The 20,836-nt window shown below is 37.1% G+C and overlaps 1 protein-coding gene across 3 annotated transcripts in view; it reads left to right on the forward strand.

Annotated features, from left to right (window-relative positions):
* LSAMP (limbic system associated membrane protein) overlaps positions 1-20,836 on the forward strand; it is a 652,933-nt gene that overhangs the window by 308,978 nt on the left and 323,119 nt on the right. The gene's annotated exons all lie outside the window — the stretch shown is intronic.

Genomic DNA, 20,836 nt, shown 5'->3' on the forward strand with positions numbered 1-20,836 from the left:
ATTAGCTGGGCGTGGTCGTACACGCCTATAATCCCAGCTACTTGGGAGGCTGAGGCACAAGAATCACTTGAACCCAAGAGGTGGAGACTGCAGTAAGCTGAGATTGCACCACTGCACTCCAGTCTGGGAGACAGAGTAAGACTCCATCTCAAAACAAAAAGAAATCTAGGAGGCTACTGTTATAGGACTCAATCTCTCTCTTTGTTTAACACTGTTTGTGGGGTAGGCTTATCATTAAGTACTTTTTTTGGCTACAAGACACAGAAAACTTGACTTAAAGAGCCTAAGCAATGACGAAGATTATTGGTTTGTATAAGTGAAAAGAAAAAATGGAGGGGCTATCTGCAAATGTAGGATGACCACTTTTGCTATGCCTTGGTTTACTTGCTTTTCTATTGATTTGTTCCCTGGTAGACTCTCTATACATGGCCAGAAGATGGCCATGCAGCAGCTCCAGGCCTTGCACCTTCTGTGCTTTAAGCCCCTTGGGGAAGAGCAAGTATCTCTTTCCCAGAAGACAGTACAAGTCTCAAACCATCTCATTTTATGTCACTGACCCTGATTGGGTCACATGCCTGTCCCTCAACCCATAATAGTTCCATTGCTTGGTGGCTCAGCCCTGAGTACCATCCCTGCAGTCAGCAAGTTGTTGGCCAACCTACAAACTTTGAGAATGATAAAAGTGTAGAACCTTAAATGGTTGTTACCTAAAGTGAAGTGAATGAATTTTGAATGACTAAGGAACAGCATATGCTCATTAGAGCAAGACAGAGTGAGAGAAGTAGAAGAATCTGAAAAGGGAGGAGGAGGAAAAGAGGGGAAAAGGGGGAAGAAAAATCTCTACATATATATGATCTCTACCTACATATATGTTTAGGATTTCTCGGTAGGTGATTTTTTTCAATGTGGAAAAACCTGTAGCTATACACTGTATTAAAAACTGTACTTTCTATACTTAGTTTTAAAATTATATTTACAAAATACTTAAAAATAGGGAGAGTGAGAATTAAAAAGTAAGAATAAGAATAGATTAGTTTGGATTCCCATTATTACCATCAAAAAGAAGCCCATATTCAAATTATATTTTCAACACACTCAATGATGTAGAGAAAAATTACAAATATCTCTCATTGCAGCTCTGAAGCCTTTAAAATGACAATATTTGTAATCCATGTTGTTTTTTATTGAATGCTTAATATTTTTCCAATCAGGTATTACATGTCTGAGCTATGTTCAAAAGGACAAGCCACCTCATGTAAGAACTTTGGCTACCTACTTTTGTGCCTTTACAATTGAGATTTAATCAACAGAAGTTTTCATATGTTTATAATCTGTGTCTTTGTATACTAAATTAGCCATCAGCTTGTTGGACTCTTTAATTAGCCAAATGACCTTCCAAAGGACTCCAGGGACACAGACAGACAATTTTGTAAATAAGGGAAACAGATAATGAGGGGATAGGAGAGGATAGTGGCGGATGTATGCAGTAAAGGAAAAGAGAAAGTCAGGTAGGTAGGGCAGCCATGAAATGAGCTAGAAAGCATATTTTCTCAGCACAATTACCCAGAATATTTGTCTCTTTAAAATACTGTCCTTGAAACTACTGAGAGTATTCCTAGATATGCTTGGAAAAGCTTGTTGTCTTTATGTTTATACTCTGCAATAAAAGAATATTGGGCTTCTGTTTCTGGATTAGGTGTCCAGAATATAGTGAATATTAAAAGCGAGATTGATAATCCAGTCCCCAAATCATCCTCCAGAAGAACACGTAAAATCTGGAGTTCAGTGCCTCTCTTAAGGCTTTACTTTCCACTGGGCTGACCTCTGGAAAGAGACAGTACATCCCCGAAGGGCTGGATGCATCCCCAAGGCCGTTCAGGCAGAACCAGGAGCATTTCCATGGAAACATTGCATATGCTCCTATGTGCACATATTCACCTGGCATTCATTCTTCCACTGACCAAGCCAAATGAGGCAATTTGTGCTATGGCCACTGGAAGCAGGGATTGCTTCATTAACGCCACATCTTGCTAGCAGGATTATAGGGGAAAAGGTGTTCATTTCCTTTAGGGAAAGTGCTTTTCTACTGGGTCCTTGCCAAAGGTCACACTGACAATGTTTTGAGACAAGCTGGGCCATACCTTTCACATAACTGTGGGGTGTTTTGTGGCCAGATTTCCTTTTTGTAAATAAAATCTAATATAAGCAGAGACCTACTTACCTTGGGAGAGGGGGATGCTATTTACCCAAGGTAGGAAATTGGCAGTATATTATCAGTGGGTATTTTCTGAGCAAATATTTAATCAGAACCTCTCCTATTTGTCTTTTTTGGCCCAAGGATGTTCTATGAAGTGCAATGCAGTGCCATTCTTGTGTTTATGATTTCCTGAGAGCTTTGCTACAAGCTTTTGTGTATGCAGTAGAAAGTTCAGTATTTCTGATTACATTGTGCACCTAGTCTATTATCTGACATTCCTCTGTATTGCCAAATAAAAAGTTTTTATTAACAGTCCTCATTGCAAAGGATCCATATCAAGATCCTTTGAATTCACATTTTATGTTTTTCAAGGGGTATCATAAATGTAGTGTAAATATAGTTGTTTTTTTACATACTCTTGTCATACCATGCACATCTATGAACCCACCAAATCCAGTCTATTTGTGATTTTATATTTTTCAATAGCCTGAACATTTATTTTTGAAAATAAAACCTTTCAGGGATGTTGTCACATCGCTGAAAGGTTTTTACTTAACTCAGGGGATATGTGAATGGCATTGAGCAAAAATATTAGTGACATGTTGTTTTAATGTCCTTTTTCTTTGCAGAGGTCCCATGAAAGTGAGAATTAATTTTTCCCTCTTTTTCTGCATTGTGTTCTTATTCTACTTCTTAATCTTAATTGAAGAAGTACATTGGGTCTTTTCTCTAAGTTTGCTTATCAAATAGTGGGAACAGTGATTCATGCGATTGTAATGATGAAACAGATTTTTTTTTTTTTTTAAACGGAGTCTTGCTCTGTAGCCCGGGCTGGAGTGCAGTGGCCGGATCTCAGCTCACTGCAAGCTCCGCCTCCCGGGTTTACGCCATTCTCCTGCCTCAGCCTCCGGAGTAGCTGGGACTACAGGCGCCCGCCACCTCGCCCGGCTAGTTTTTTGTATTTTTAGTAGAGACGGGGTTTCACCGTGTTAGCCAGGATGGTCTCGATCTCCTGACCTCGTGATCCACCCGTCTCGGCCTCCCAAAGTGCTGGGATTACAGGCTTGAGCCACCGCGCCCGGCGAAACAGATTTCAAGTATAGTGACAATGGTCACTTAAATGATTTCATTCTTTGGAATACTGAAGTGGTATCCCAATGTGCAATACAAGTGAGTGGTAGCACAGACATTTTCTAGATTTTGTCCGTTATATCATGTGATACATACCACAATGCAATTATGGGAGCCATTACTGAGAGAATTTGTTCTGAGGGTGAATAACATGATCAAACCCAGCTAACTTCTCACCCATGGATATAGTATGGAAATCTGTGTGTTTCCAAGCATAAAAGGGAGAAAATGCTCTACCAACTTCCAAGAACATCATTTAGTCAGGAAAAAGTATGGCTTCTGAAGTCAGAAGCTCAGATGTTTGAATACCATTACTACTTCTATGTAGCTATGAGAAATTGGCTAAATTCTCTGATCATCTTCCTTGTTTTCTTGGAATAAATAAGTGAAGAGATTTCTGTAAAAATGTTTGAACATCATAGTTGTTCAATCAATATGATTGTTCTTCAACTATGTCATGCTCTTGCTAGGGTAACAATTATACCTTTACCACCAGTATTTCCAGGCCCTAGGACATTTCCTAAGACATATAAACTATTCCATAAGTGTTAATTGAATTAATGAGTAAATGTTAAAATTTGACAACTATATCCAACCAGGTACTCAAATTAAAAACTGAAACAAGCCAATAAAAATACTCCAAGGGTCCTGATCACCTAATTTGTCCTAGTTGTGATAATGAAGGCAAAACTAAGACTCGAAGAATCTGATGAACGATTCATAGTAAAGATTTTAAAACTTCTACTAGAAATGCTAAGCAGTGTGATGTATTAAGTTAATCTTTAAAAATAGTGGTTTCAGGGTAAATGTTGCTTAAAATTAAATTAACTCCCCTAATGAATAAAAGGCAGAAATATAGAAATGTCCCATTTTTTAATATTTCCATTATTTAAAAAAGGAAAGTCAAAGGGTTTTTATTTTTTATTATTTGCCTCATGATCCAACAGCTCTACCAAAAAAAAAAAAAAAATGTACAAACACTGAAAACATTTGCCAACTCAGCTTTCAGTCTTTGTAAAAATACTAATTTTCACTTTGAGAGAAGGTATATTTAAAAGGAACTTACTTTCTCAGCTTTTATTTTTAAATGTGAGTATTTTTGTACTTGTGAATTTGCACATCTTCTGAAAATGATTTATAACTTGTAAATGTACTTTGATAGTATTATTTTGAAAATGTGTTTATTTTCTTTTTTCTGTCCTTTTTGTCACCTGTTGGGCATTCTTGCCTTTCTCTAAAAATGGCATTACTGCATTAAAGAAAGAACATTAGTTGAATCCTACTCTTTGATTACAATGGGATGTATAGATGGGAAGAGAATATCCATGTATTTTGACCAAGACACATATGTGTCACTTGGATATTATTGTCAATACCCACAGAAAATTATCAAAATAATCAGCTTGGTCACTACATAACAGAGACTATAAACCAAACTTGTTTGATATCCAAATTAATTGAAACTTCATATGGTAAATTAGATAATTAAACCCTATGCATTTTGCATTTTATTAGTAGGAAATTCCTAGCAAATCCTGGAGATGCCTACTCTATCACTTGGTTTATTCCGTGTAAATAAACCACAGTAGATCAATCCAGGCATATGAGAATTTTATAGAAATAAATAATTTAGGTCTAAACCAGTAATTCTCATTCTAGTTAGATTTCTATTTCACAAAATGCCTTAAATATTTTCAGAGGAAAAGAGTTAGGGACCAGATAACTAGCATGTGCAAGTACTAGAATTTATTAACATAATTCCCTCATCTCTCTAGCTGGATTTTTTTTTTTTTTTTAATTGGAGTTTTGCCCTGTCTCCCAGGCTGGAGTGCAGTGCCATGATCTTGGCTCACTGCAACCTCTTCTCCCGGGGTTCAAGTGATTCTCCTGCCTCAGCCTCTGAGTAGCTGGGATTACAGGCACACACCACCACGCCTAGCTAACTTTTGTATTTTTGGTAGAGACAGGGTTTTGCCATGTTGGCCAGGCTGGTCTCGACTTCCTGGCCTCAAGTGATCTGCCTGCCTTGGCCTCCCAAAGTGCTGGGATTACACGCATGAGCCACTGCCTCTGGCCCCTAGCTGGATTCTTAATTTCTTAAGGGATAGATCAAAATTCTATTCTTACCTGCAAGTAGGCAGCACAGTGCTCAGACTCTGGACATAGGTGCTCAAAAAAACAAAAATGAGGGGCATAATCCATGGTAAATTTTTCTATCATTCATTAGGTCTTGAATCAACACCCCCTATTTCCAAGAGAAATTTGGCAAGGGGATTGATATACTTTGGGCATGTCCCATTTATAGCACTCTTGAGAGGGTCTTGTCTTCTGACCTATCTACTTCTATATACCCTCAACAGTCATCAGCTTCACTGTGGTAGCTAGGGTGGTCATGTCTCATGTTGATGCTGCCAAGATTCAGATTGAGTTTACACATTGCCAACAGAAAATTCACTGTGAGGTCCAGATGTTTTAGCTCCACGTTTGAGCTTTCCTCTTTGGTCATGATTTTTCTTTTCATGTAGACAAAAGTTTAGAAGCTTTGGATCAATATATTTGAAGTCCAAAGCTATGTTTATTCCCATCTTCCCAAGTAAAAACCTTTCCCTGCATTCTTGAAGACTGCAGAAGAATCCTGTCTGCAAATGGATATAAAATCTGAAGCTTAGAAATGAAGACTGAGTCCAGATTTTATTATCTATTTTCCACAGTGATGTATTTCTTAACATGTGAAGGAATATTATTTACCATGAAAGAGCAATGAGCCCAGGCACAACCACAAATCTTAATCTAACCCTTACTGTCTTTTCTCTTTTGGTTACTAATTATAAATTATTTTCAGTTTTCATTTTGCCAGAAAAAAATACCATCATGTACACTCTGCTGAGTTTTTTTCTCTATTTATTTATTGAACTGCCCTAGTTTATAAAGCCTATTATAAGTAGTGGATTGAAGGTGAGGTCAGAACAAAATTTCTAGGAACCAGTTTACGAAATGCTCTTCCATATCATTGTTTATCCAACTGAAATAGGGAAGCAAATAAGAAACCTGCAGAAAACCCATTCCTGTTGAGTTCAAGACAGTCAAGTTGAGGGAAGTTAAAGAAAAGAGTTGAGAGAGTGTTAGAAAAGGGGGAAAGATAGTTAAGGTAGTGAAGGAGAATAAATGAAGGACACTGACAGTGGATGAAACTCTCAACCAGGAACGAAGGATCACAAGAAATGAACCAAGGAAAGATAAAGAAACACACTGAAAAAAAACAGTGAAGAAAACTCATCGCAGGGGATGGGGGAACTGCTATGAATAATTAATAACTATGTAAGGGAAAGAAGTAGAGAAAGAGGAAGCTAACAAAATATCCCAAAAGAGACTCTTGATTTTGTCTGGGAAAAAAATATGCACAAAGCAGATGAAGTCTTATTTTGTTCTTGTTAAAACTTCATTATATGTTGACATTTCAGAGCTGGCTATAGATATGGAAATGAATTTGTCACTGTCTTGTTCCCTATAACAGAAGCCATTCTCTGCTTTCAAGTAGGAGAGGGACAACAGGGCTAGGGCACCACATGCAATAGGAGCGTATCAGGCAAAGCTAGAGGTCCCTGGGAAATAAAGGACCCCAAGTACTGCAGAGAGGAATTTCTTTTCTTACTCTCCTTCCTTCCAAAACCCAAGATCTCGACATTCTTCCAAACACTGTTATCGGATTTATCCACCTAGAATCAGCAAAAACCAGTCAGTTATTAGCTATGCAAAATCAGAGTTGGAGTTTACAAATGAAAACAATATATTTGCATGTGTAAAATGAATATTTCTTATAAAACCCCCATGTATTTATGAGCCCAATTGTGTTTTCTCTCTGAGTGTGTATGACCATGTCCATGTCTACAGCAATCTGGCTGCTGTAAACAGCTTCATTTCTTTAACTGGATCTTAATTCCACATATCCTGCAGTTTTAAAGTTTAATGGAGAATATTTATTCTTCTCCATATTTTTGCATTTTCATTTTGTGTTTTCAAATCTCTCCTGGACAGAAATGTTTTCCCAAACTGTAATTTACTTTTAAAAATATGGTTGGTGGTACAATCAGTCTTTAAAATGTTTTCAAAGTTATTTACATTTTAATGAATTTAAAATGCTTAAATGCTAAGGATATATATTTAGATTTGTTTTTTCCCAAATGACTTAATGCAAATCAACTTTTCAAAGTTTGAGACAAAGACCACACACTGAATAATTTTTCAAAGACTGGATCAGTGTCAGACAAGAATGTGATACTGTGGTATGATTCTGGAGCAACTCAGAGGCCTGGAGCCCACAGACAATTTTCATGAATGTCGTATTTAGTTCCCTGAGGATATGTGAGTGGTAGGTCTTCTATTCAAACTAGGCAGATTTCAATGGAAAAAGATTTTTACAACATTTGTGGGCCATCCACAACTCAAAACATGGGAAGTACCTCAGCAACTCTGTCCAAGATGCTGAGGTTCTTCTCATTTTTGTACATTTGTGGAAAATGCAGAGTGATTCCTTTGTTCTTTCCAGATGAAAAGATTGTCTTTCACAACACATGTGAAAAGAATGTTGCATTTGTTACTTTTCTGCCTAAAGAGCCAACCATATAAGATGGTAAGGAAGTCTTTGCCCCCCAAATTATAATCTTTCAGTTCCTCAGTGAACAGTCTTTTTATCCACATTATATCTTCATGGTAAGGAAGGCATATACTCTCTTGTTTGAGAGTTGTATTCTTATAGTTCCTTAGTGAATACTGTTTTCTGCAAATCATGCCTTATTATCTGGCACCCAATGAATTAAGTCATCTCAACATTTATGGGACATTGTAGAGCATCAAAGTGAAGGCACTTAGCATATACTCCAAAGATGGGTTGTCTAAGTCTGATTAATATCTACTGTAGTAATAAAATCTTAAGGCAGATAGTGACTTTTTAAATTTAAGATTTAGCTATATCAAACCTAGCATCATGGATACCTTTATCCATATAAAATAAAAAGATAACCCAAGGAAACATTTTTGATTCACAATGGTTTTAATGAAAGGTGTAAAGGAAAGAGGGTAGCAATTAAAGCAGAATGGCTTTTGTTCTTCAAGTTCCATAGTCAATTTGTAATTGTTTTTCAACCCAAACTTCCTTCTACATCATCATGTTTTCCATATGGCATAATGTTGCCTATTGTTGGAATCTCATCTAAATTGAAAAACCTACACTTTTGTTCCTTTTTTCTTTTTTTCATACGCATTGTGAGAAGCACAAGTTAAGTTCAGAATATATGCAGAGGATAAACTGTATCTCTATACAAAAAATGTTCTGGCTGTGGCCCACGACTGGAGGAGGTGTCATGGCCTCCTCTGGTGGCCTTTGGCCACTTTCCCAAAGCTCCTTTTGAGACACAGATCACACATACCCAGATGAGAAGGCAGCTCTCTCCACCCTTGGTTATTTCTGTTTACGTGTGGGTAGAGCAGACATGCTCAAACACTAATAATTTACTGCTGGTTTCCTGTTATTGATATTTTCATGAAAATTGTTTTTGTCATTTTTTTGACAATTGTTTAAAACAAAATAATTTTTTTGACTTTTCTCAATCAGAAAGTAACTCAAAAAAAGCTAGTCTTTCCTCAGTGCCTACAGTTTATAGTACCTCTTGTGTATCTTTTATCACTATACAGCCATTTATTTAAAAGTCTTCCAAAGCCATTAGACATAACCTTCTAAGGGCAGGGAGCATCTCTTCCATGTCTCCCATGAATACCATAGCTCTTGACCCAGCATTTTACCCAAGGTTTCCGGTTACCTGTGATAATGTGAGTGAAAGTGAAGATGGGACAGAGGGAGAGAATCGAGGAGCTTCTTTAGACTTACTGTGAAGTTGACATTTGCTGTGGTAAAATAATATATGTTAAATGTATGTTGACTGTTAGAGATATTTATTTTTAACACTCATTAACTCATTTATTTAATAAATATTTAAAGAGCACTCACACAACTTTCTAAGTGATGACAATGCAAAAGTGAGTTAGACAGACATAATCTTCACACTCATGGAGATTACTTGTAGAGAAGATGGCTGAATGTGAAAAACATATTAAAAAGTACTAACAATAATAATAAGTATTGAAGAATGGTTAGTACTTTATAGGAAGATAGAGTGATGGGGTCTCTTCATCAGACAGGGGGTCAGGAAAGACCTTTTGATAAGGTGACATTTAAACTGAGCTCTAGAAAGCAAAAGGGAACCAGCTGTGTAAAGATCAGATCATACTTAAGAAAGTAAATGAACGTAACCTATTTAAACATCACTTGGTAATTACCATCATCAATATATCCTTTATTTGTGTGTATGTTTCCATGTGCATATATGTATAAGTGGGGTTTATTATAGAACATATTTGCTTTATTCATGTAGCAATATATTGTGAACATTTTACCAGCTTATTAAATTTATTTCTAAATTAATGATGGCATAGAATTCCATTGATTGCAAATAATGTTATTTTGTTAGCCTTCCCCTATTGTTCTCACATTTACCATATCTCCAATGCTTTGATGACTTGATTTTTATTTTTGCAGTGATAGCCTCTGGGGAAAAAAAAAAAAAAGAGTATAGTGAAATAATGTATAGCGCAGACTCTAGAGCAGGGGTGTCCAATCTTTTGGTTTCCCTGGGCCACACTGGAAGAATAATTGTCTTGGGCCACACATAAAATCCACTAACACTGCTGATAGCTGATGAGCTAAAAAAAAAAAAAAAAAAAAAAAACTCATAATGTATTAAGAAAGTTTAGGAATTTGTTTTGGGCCACATTCAAAACCATCTGGGACTGCATGTGGCCTACAGGCTATGGGTTGGACAAGCTTGCTCTAGAGCCAGTCTACCTGAGTCTTGACCTGGCTCTACCATTTACCATCAGTGTTACCTTAGGTGAACTGATTAACCTATCTGTGCTCCAATTTTGTCATCTCTAAAATGGGCATAATAGTAATACGTACCTCATAAAGTTGCTGGTAGGAAACTTCACTGAGTTAGGAATGCTTGCTGCCAACTGAGCATATTGATAAATGTGAGCTAAAAATTTCAGGTTCTAGAGAACTTGGTGGAGAATGAAATAAATGTTCCCAAACCAACATTTCCACTATTCTAATTATGGAAGAAGCTTATGATTTATTTTTAAAGATTTATAAGAAAGTTTAGATAAAGTTAAAATTGTGTAGATAAAAAAACATCCCACTACACTCTGCTAGGAACTCACTCAAGAATAAACAAATTTTCGGGCCCTGTGAAGTTCATGGTTGTATTTTCTGGGAAGGTCAGAAACGTTGCAAACTTGTTTCTGGGCCTAATATTTGGATGTTGATAATATGCTTATCTCCTGCTCACTGAGGCCTCAATGCTAAGCAAGAATGCAGTATTTCAGTTTTAGCTTTAGGTCTTTTAGTAAATTACTATTATTGGGTAGAAAGTTCTGCAGAAAGGCCAGTGAGTTCAAGTAATGAGAAAAGTGCACACAAATGAAATGTGATTGAGATGAAAAAACTGAAGATGTCGGGACCTTCTCAACTCTAAGCCATCACATTGCCCCTAGTCTGAGTGCTCGTAACCTAGAGTTCCTGTAATGGGTTTCACAGAGTTTGTCATCCACCTGAAATTGTTAACATTCTATAATCAGAAGGTCACTTGATGAGCATAGAATTAAAGTAAAGGGAGTTAGCAAGAATATCTAAATGGCTCCTAGCCTCCTGTTATGATGATACCTTATGCATCCATCAAATTTAGTTTGTTTTACTTAGGGTTTATGAAGAGCTTAAAAATCCTTAAAACTCTTAAACCCAAACCCAAACTTTGCATGTGTTTATTATTTGGAGTTTTGCTAAGTAGAAGGTAAATAGCCTTAGTTATATTTTCAAATGAAATAAAAGCAGGTTAAGGACCACTCATCCAGCCTACTTAACTGCTCCAGAACCTGGGACTAGCCCTAGCCTTAAGTGATTTTTGATCTGGGAACTGCCCTCACCTTGACACCCTAGAAGCTTGTTCCTCTGACTTCTACTGCAAGTAAAAAATAACTGGGCTCTTTTAATATCTGTCTCTCACCCATGAACTTCAGTCTCCCAGAGAAACTGTGTTCCACACATTTGTTGCCAAAATTCCCAGGCCCGCCCTCCCTCCCTCCTTCTTTCACTCCTCCCTCCTTTCATTCCTCACTCCTTCTTTCATTCCTTTTCTTCTACTGACTACAATCCAGAGTCCACTTAGGTTAAGATATTGTATTCTTACAGATTTTGGCAATATGTAATATGTTCAGCCGCAGTTTTATTTCTTATGCCGTAAATTAGCTCATGCCTCCCACCACCACCACCATTTCCTTGGCTAAGCTTATTTATTCCTCCTTTGGTCCATCAAGATACCTTTGGCTTCTACTATAATATATCTTATTTGAAATTTCTTGGCTGTGTATGTCCCTCCATATGACTGTGAGCTCCTTGAAAAAGTTTATATGTATTTATCTCTCCATCATCAGCATCTAAATTCATGCCTGAACAAATGTTTATTTTCTGACTGCCTTATAAAATTTTATCCTGAGATTATCTTTGAAAATATTATGTGGAACATGACCTGGCCTCCTCTTTATAAAGGTAAACTAAATAAATTTTCTTGGTCAGGCACGGTGGCTCACGCCTGTAATCCCAGCACTTTGGGAGGCAAGACAAATGGATCACAAGGTCAGGAATTAAAGACCAGCCTGGCCAAGATGCTGAAACCCCATCTCTACTAAAAATACAAAAATTAGCTGGGTGTGATGGCATGCACCTATAATCCCAGCGACTTGGGAGCCTGAGGCAGGAGACTCTCACTCGAACCCGCGTGGCAGAGTTTGCAGTGAGCCGAGATCACACCACTGCACTCCAGCCTGGGTGACACAGCAAGACTCCGTCTCAAAAAAAAAAAAAGAAAGAAAAAGAAAAAGAAATGATCTCTTTAGCCTTAGTAACTTACATAAATGATTATGTATCCATTTTTGTGCTGAATGTCCAGTACTCTATTTATAATATCTCTGCTATTAACTGTAGTAGTCATGGTATATATTTTATGTACTAACCCCAATATTTGTTTTATTTTATCTTATGATAATTTTCTCTTTGCTTTGATTTACTTGTTTCCTTTAGTAAATATTATTTAGTTTGGTACAATTTATGATGTAAACATACATATATATCTATATAATCATGTAATATTTCCTATTCTAACCATTTCTGTACAGATAACAATCTTATGGCTATCTAATAGAATCTAGTTCCCACTGGAAGAAGAAAGACACAATTTTTAAAAAGCATGTTTTACTCTCACTTTTCTCCCTACATCTGTAATTAACTTTTAGGTTGACCTGAGTCTTTTCTCTGGCTCCCTTTCTCTGGAATGAGGCAATGTGTTGCTATCCAAGCCCTGACAAAGTTGTTATGCAAATAGTACCTCTATAATAGAAATAAAATGTGAAATGGCATTTTATAATGTCAGACTATATAGTGCTATAAATCTATTACTAAACATTTTGCTATACAAATCTGTGGTCCTCAAACCAGCAGTCTCAACCTCACCCAGACTTACTGAATTGGAATCTGCATTTTAAGAGATCCCCAGGCCATTTTTATGCAGATAAAAAATTTGAAAAGCACTGATCTGCATGATCATATGGATGATAAATTTCATTTTAAATGTTAAAAATACAAACTTTATAATAGATGAGGGGTGGAAGTTTAGTGTAATGTAAAAAATAAAAATTAACTTGAATTTGGATTTGTATTTGAGTCCTGACTTGGCTTCCTATTTTCATTTATACAAGACTCAATTAATATTTACCTCCTACTCTTTATCAGGCATGTGTGTGGGTGATGTGTATACAAAGATGAGCAGATAGAGCCTCTGGTCTCACAGAGCTAACTCTGTAATCCTTAGCAAATCTGTGGAAAGATGATGGATCAAACACACATCCAATTTTGCTCCCTCTCACCCACCCCCCTGCAAACTCTACTAAATTTGCTGTAAAGGGATTTGTTTTTTTTCTAAAGACAAATATACAAGAATGGCGAGAACAAGAGAGAAGAGCACAGCAAAAACAATTTTGGAAGCTGTAGGGCAGATGGATGAGTAAAACTGACTTAGCAGATGTGAAAATGCTGAAGCGTAAGCCAGTAATGGGAAAAGCTGAGAACCAAAGCAATTCATCCCACAGACAGTTCAGGAATTGGCAGCACCAAATACGACTGGAAATAGGGGGAAGGCAGGAAGGTTGGAGTTGGGATGGAGAGCAAGTAAAATAAGAGAAATTGTTTGAATGACATTTAAGAGTCAGTGAAATCCATAGATCCTGTCCCCTTCCTAAGCCTCTGGCTGACTCTCCCTAATTTAGGCTCATTCTCTGGAGAGGAAAAACAAGATCTCTGTACTGGGGGACCCCAGATATAGTTGAAGGAATGGTGTGTGACATATGCTTATTAAATGCTAAGACCCTACCCACACCCGACTTCAGCCTTAATTTTCCACTGAGACTCCATAGTATTGGCAGCCTGGATTTTCCCTCTCTGCAGAGTATTGTGAGACTTTCTCGAGAAATATAAATAACTCAAAAGAAAAACGATCTTTAAAAAAATGATATATGAAATAAATATTCTTGAGTCCGTACCGATAGTAACTTCACAGTGGACAAAACTGACAAACACTACCTTCGGCAGGAAATCAAGGTCCGAGTCAATAGTGACAAGTTATGTTGAGAGTATATACCCTTCTCAATAGAAATAATTAAAATGACACTTTACCTCTGTGGTTTCCTCCCAAAGACGCATAGCCCTAGTCTAATCATGAAAAAAAAAATTTAGACAAATATCATTAAACAGACATGCCACAAAATGCTTGACCGCATCTCCTCAAAACTATCAAAGTTATCAAAAACATAGACTGAGAAGCTGTCACAGCCAAGAGAGGCCTAAAAAGACATAATGACTAATGTGGCATACTGGATGGGGTCCTGGAACGAAAAAAGAACCTTAGGTAAAACATTATGAACATGTAAATAAGGTATAGAATGTTACTTAATACGAATGTATCACTATTAACCTATCAATCATGGGAAATGTACCATACCAATGTAAGATGCTAATGATAGGGAGAAATTGGCATGGGGTTTATGGGGAACCCTGTGCTGCTCTTAATTTTTCAGTAAATCTAAAACTGTTCTAAAATAAAGTTTATTTTAAAAATAATACAGAAAGAAAAAATGGGGGGGAGGAAATGACAGACATTAGGGGCTCCTGCAATAAATAGCACAGCCAGGTCACCCTGCAGTGAAGCCTTTAGCCAAGAAGTCCCACCCACACACTCAGAGTTTCCAATTGTAATTTTTTTTTTCTTTTTCTTTTTCTTTTTTTTTTCTTTTAGACGGAGTCTCGCTCTGTCACCCAGGCTGGAGTGCAGTGGCGCGATCTCTGCTCACTGTAAGCTCTCCTGCCTCAGCCTCCCGAGTAGCTGGGACTATAGGTGCCCGCCACCTCGCCTGGCTAATTTTTTTTGTATTTTTAGTAGAGACGGGGTTTCACCGTGTTAGCCAGGATGGTCTCGATCTCCTGACCTCCTGATCCGCCCACCTCGGCCTCCCAAAGTGCTGGGATTACAGGCGTGAGCCACCGCGCCCGGCCACCAATCATCATTTTTAAAATAATTATACAAGTTGCATTTTATTTTTCCATACCAATATTTTAGATATCACTTTTCAGTGATAGTCCATATAAGTCGAATGTTTTGATTATCCCTTGCTGCGTAAAAAATTACTCAAATCTTAGTGGCTTAAGACAACTGCCATTGTGTTATATCTCAAGATTCAGAAATTTGTACACAACATAACTAGGTGATTCTTTTATTTGACGTGGTGTTGACTGAGGTTGCCCCATGCTGTTCAGCCCACGGTGGGCTAGTTCTGGAGGGTCCAGGTGGGCTTCACTCACTTGTCTGGAAGCTTGATAGGGCTGGTTAGAAGGCTAGACTGTTGGCCAGAGAACCTATGCATGGCCTCTGTAGTACAGTGACCTCACTGTAGTCAAACTTTTGATGTGGTTCCTAGTGAGTCTTCCAAGAACCCACTTACATTTTATTCCTCGTTTTACTATTATTATTATTATTATTATTATTATTATTATTATTATTTGAGACGGAGTCTCGCTCTGTTGCCAGACTAGAGTGCAGTGGCGGGATCTCGGCTCACTGCAACCTCCATCTCCCGGGTTCAAGCGATTCTCCTGCCTCAGCCTCCTGAGTAGCTGGGAATACAGGCGCTTACGACCACGCCCAGCTAGTTTTTTGTATTTTTTTTAGTAGAGACGGGGTTTCACTGTGTTGGCCAGGATGGTCTCAATCTCCTGACCTCATGACCCGCCCGTCTCGGCCTCCCAAAGTGCTGGGATTACAGGTGAGCCATTGCGCCTGGCCGTTGTTCCTCATTTTAAGTATGAACTGCATATGAAGAGCTTCAGAGACCTAAGGAATGCTTCTAGCATAAAATAAACCAAATAAACAAATGATAACCATAACTTGAAGAAAAAGAAGGAGTTGAGCTGGAGAAAAGTTTTAAATATTATTAATATTCTTAGACAAGAGAAGATATTACACCCATGAAATGAGAGGTGTTGGAAATTACAAACATGATGGTAGTAATAAAAAACCGAATAGCCATAATGATATAAAAGCTGAGAAAATGTCTCACGAAATGGAGCCAAAAGGAAAACAAAAATAAAAGGAAAATAGAAGAAAAAAATATACTATAGGACCAGTCCGGGAAGTCTACCATCCAATTAATAATAAATACAGGGGAAAAAAAGAAAGAAAAATGAGAGAAAATTAACAATAGTTCAATGAAACTTTCTTGAACTGAATATGAGTCTCCAGGTTGAAGGGATTGAAAAGGGTGGAAGCTGCCCAACCTCAAGGCATTTAAGCATAAAATTTCAGAATAATGGGATAAGGAGAAGAATCAAGAAAACTCAAAGTAGGAAAAGAAGAAACAAAAAAACAACAACAAAAAAAGTCATGCTCAAAGGACCAGAAATCATTTTGGACTTCTCAATAGCAACACTGGAATTTAGAATTCAATGGGAAAATGTCTTCAAAATTCTATAGGAAAATGCTTTTTAATTTAGGGTTCTCAACTCAACAAAGATTTTTTTTTGTTTTGTTTTTTGTTTTATTGCCCTCACTTTTAATTGATAGATACAAAAGTCAGAAAATAATTTCTATCTCACAAATCTTAAGAAGTCACTGGAGGATGTTTTCTACCAAAGTAATTAAATAAACAGAAAAAGAAAAAGAAATGGACAAGAGAAGAAAGGAGACTGAACACAGGACAGAGGTAAAGAGAGGTTCCAGGATTATAGCCCTATGTGGATGTAGAGAGTAAACAGTTCAGAACAGACTAGATTCCATTCTCAGTGCTACCACTTATTGACTAGAATTCCTTAAGCAAATAATTGACCTATCTGTGACTCACTTTTCTTTTCTGAAAAATGGGGATCATTAGGGTACCTACATTACATAGGCTGTTGTGAGAATTAAACCTGACAACACATGTAAATATATTTGAGCTGCGCCTGGCACAAAATAGATGCTCAACAAATATTGGCCTTTACCCTTTATTATTAAAACCCCTTTCACCTTTGCTGTCTTCATTCCACGTTGAAAGTAATGCAAATATATTGGCTTATTTCAAGAAAAAATAAATTCTCCAAATGTAAGCTACATTTAGTTTTCATTTTATAATTTCATAAAACCTGAGCTAGACTAAAAATTCTCTTTAAAATGTTTCCAAAAACCTACAAAACCTGCAAACAATTATAAAAAGGTGAATAATATGCAAAAGAATTCCTTCCACTTCGTAAAATACTATTGAAAAGCCTCTACATTTGCAAATTATTCTAGATTCTAAGAGCCGCCATACTCAACTGTTAACCCAGTGGCATAAAATAAATGGAAAACATTGTGAAATGTAGGGGACTTTGCATCCCACTGACATAATAGCTGAACTAAATAGACAAGGAATGTGAAATTCCTAACTTTATGACTTACATAGAGGAATGATCCAAAGTGTAGGCAGACCTATTAGAGTATACAATCTACCCAAGGGATTCACTTTCAGCGCTTTCGTTGTGAGATTTATTTGGTGGATATCACAAGATTATAAATGTTAAGAATACTACTGTGAGTGTTTTATAAAAGCAACGTTAGTATTTCTCTTAAATATGTGAGTGTAAAAAGTAGTACTACTGCTTTCTGAAGTGTCTGGTTTTATTACATCTCAAGATTTTATTATACCCAAGGCTCTCTGGTTTTCTAATAGCTGTCACTAAGTCCCCGGGGCGGGGGGTGGGGAGAAAAAAAAACACATTTCTAGAATGTGTACATTTTGTGAAATAAGAGATAATATAATGAACAAGACCTTGTTCCTTATACAACACAAATAAGAGTAAAAACTTCCCTTTCTTTCTTCTTCCTTCCAACTCATGCACTGCCTAGGATTGCTCTGGATGCTGCTCCCAGCCCATTGTTCCACAGGGTAAGCTAGCACAGAGAGCTTCGTGATACAGGATGTGAAAAACGGAAGGCACCCAATAGTTACCAACATGTTCTTACTTAGGCTTTTGCAATAAGGATATTCATTAGTGAAGAATACCTCAGGAAAGAAGGGAGCATGGGGTGCTATAGGTGCAGGGAGTCTTTGGAGTCTATAGGTGTTATGAGGAAGGATTGAGACATGTTATGTGAGGGCGCTGGGGTCCTTTGGTTGGTTAGCCATTTTGTAGAACACAAAAGGGTGGGGGGTTTCGTAGCAATCCTTGATTCCTGGAAGCACAGGGCTTAAAGTTCAACATTTTCAACATAGTCTTCTACTATTTCCATGTCTGCCATTTAGAAGTTCAACTCAGTAAATCATGCTTCAATCAGAGTTATAATCCTCCGAGTATTCCTGAGATTCTCCTCATTGCTCTTTGTAGCTTGCAGTTATTGATCCACTCTTTTCAGAAAAAAAAAAGTCTCATATCCATTCTTTGTCATTTTGTGTTTATGAGTAGTAAATACAATAATATCAGTAATAATAAAAACAATAGCAATGACAGTATCAACAATAGTGTGTAACAAGTATCATAAAATATAAGGCAAACGTATTTCTAAATTTCTAAACTTCTCTGAACATCATTTGCCTATCCCCTCAAGTTTGTTGTTTTACAGAGGATGAATGGTAGGGTGTGACTTGGTATAAAGAGAGAGAATGACTTAACATTGTCAAATACAAACATTCTTATTCTTTTTTTCTAAATCTCCTACTTAAAAAAAAAAATCTGAATGTCTACTAGAGAATTTTCTTTGGCTTTTCATATCATGTCTTTTTATCTGATTCTTTAGTAGGTGCTCTGTAACCACTGTTACTCTCTCTTTACTTCCTTCTCACTGTTTCTCACACTGAGTTTGTGCATGCATCCTTCTCTCTGCCTCATATTTCTCTTATGCTTTCCTTACTATTTGTTGTAGATACATTTCTGTCTTTTTCCAACTGCCTGAATCTACTAAAAAGAAGTGAGTACTGGAATTCCAAAAGCTTGAACTCATTAGTACGTAAGAGAATATTTTGCATTTTTCTGTCAGAGCCACAGAATTTTCAGGGATTATGTCTACAACACTGAGATTCAAATTTAAAACGTCAAGGGCAAATTCAGGGCAGATAACAGTATTGTTGGGTAGGGTAGCCAACGCATTTGTGAGAAGTTTCCCTGGGGAGACAGTATAGTTAATTCCCCTAATTTTATTTTCATACCAAACTCGTTCCCCACTTCCTTATCCAGTTATTGTTTAATTCTCAGGAGATCCTAAACCTATCTGTGGATTCCACCAGATCCACTCTTTCCAATTGCACACTTCCTAGACTGATTCTTATGCTACCAAAATCTTTAAGATGTTCTTGAGCCATGGACCAAAAGAGCCATCTATTAAAATACTGAAGGGCTGAGTAGGGATTGTAACATCTGATTGTTAAATGAATGATTCTTTTTCAGATTGTGAGTGATTCTAATTTATAGATCATTTATTAGTTTTATTATCATAGTCATTCGCAAGCTCGTTGCCCATCTCCACACCCTTCCTTTGAGTTATAGAAAAAGGATGTACTACCTGGCTATGTTCATCCATGTAGCCAAGCTGAATTCTGTTCTCTCCCGTCTTGCCCTCTATCATTCTTATGCGTCCTTTTATTAAGGTGCACACAATCATACTCTTTATTATTAAAAGCGTGATTGGTTTTGATTAGTTGCAGTCCCAAGATACACATTTCTAAGGAGAATCTCTGTACTAATCTTGAACTTCCACACGAAAAGTATTTTTAGGACTCTAATTTCTCTGTTATAGCTATTTAGCATTCCAGGTTGGAATAAAACTTTCAATTTTGTTATTCAGCTAAGAAGCTTTACCCTTGCAAGAAAGCAGGCCTCATCAAGAACACATGGCTTCTGTCCAGGTTAATCTCATTGAGTAATTATCCTTACATGCTGGAGAAGGAACCGTCCTACCTATCTAAACCTATTGTCTCCCTCCCTTTGCCTCTGAAAATTCAGTGCAGGCTAGCAGAAACAGAGTGGCTTTCACATGCCTCCACCTTGTGGCTAGGGTCCCCTTGATTTTGTTCCAACATCTGTTACAGTGACCATCTTAACCTTGTTGAGAACATTTTAAAACAGCTAGTTATTATATCTCTTTCATTAGAAAACTTTTGTCAGAAGAGTAGTGAAAAGGGAATAAGTGTCATTAGACAAATTAATGGATAAATTAGCAGAATTGATGAAACAGAAAAGAAACATCGTCTTGCAAATCTGTGCAATAACATACTAAGCAAATTTTTTCATAACCTACGGCAAAAAATGAGTGTTAAAAGGGGGAGAAGAAAGGAAAATGAAAAAAAGAGACTGCTAAGGTGATAAACAATATCACTTTATGAAAATCTACTTCTGCAGAGGGTATGATAAGGGTAAGCTTCAAAAATAAAGACATTTTGAAATTAACATTTGTTAAGTGATTCTAAATAAACCTTTGAACACCCTAATGGCATTGATGGAAATGAGGAATTAACTCATGTCTCAGTGAAAATTTATGAACCCACAAGTGTCAAGAAATACCTTCTGTTAGGTACCAATCAGAGGGAATAAAACTTACTATTAAGCAAAGGAAGATATTTACTACCTGTCCTACCAATGACAGTGCGTTTGACTCTGGCAGTCCGGTGCCAACTGTCCTATAGTCAACTCCAAAACTGTTTCTACTGACAGTGACCATATCTGGCAGTCAGTAGACTGCAGAAGCTGGGAGGTTTTTGTGGCAGTTAGTCCTCTCTCATCATGCTTCTACTGTGTGGCTGGAACAGAGTCTCAAAGAATTGGCTAGCAATATCTGTTTCTTTATCCCA

This window comes from Macaca fascicularis, chromosome 2 (assembly GCF_037993035.2).
Source record: "Macaca fascicularis isolate 582-1 chromosome 2, T2T-MFA8v1.1".
NCBI lineage: Eukaryota > Metazoa > Chordata > Mammalia > Primates > Cercopithecidae > Macaca > Macaca fascicularis.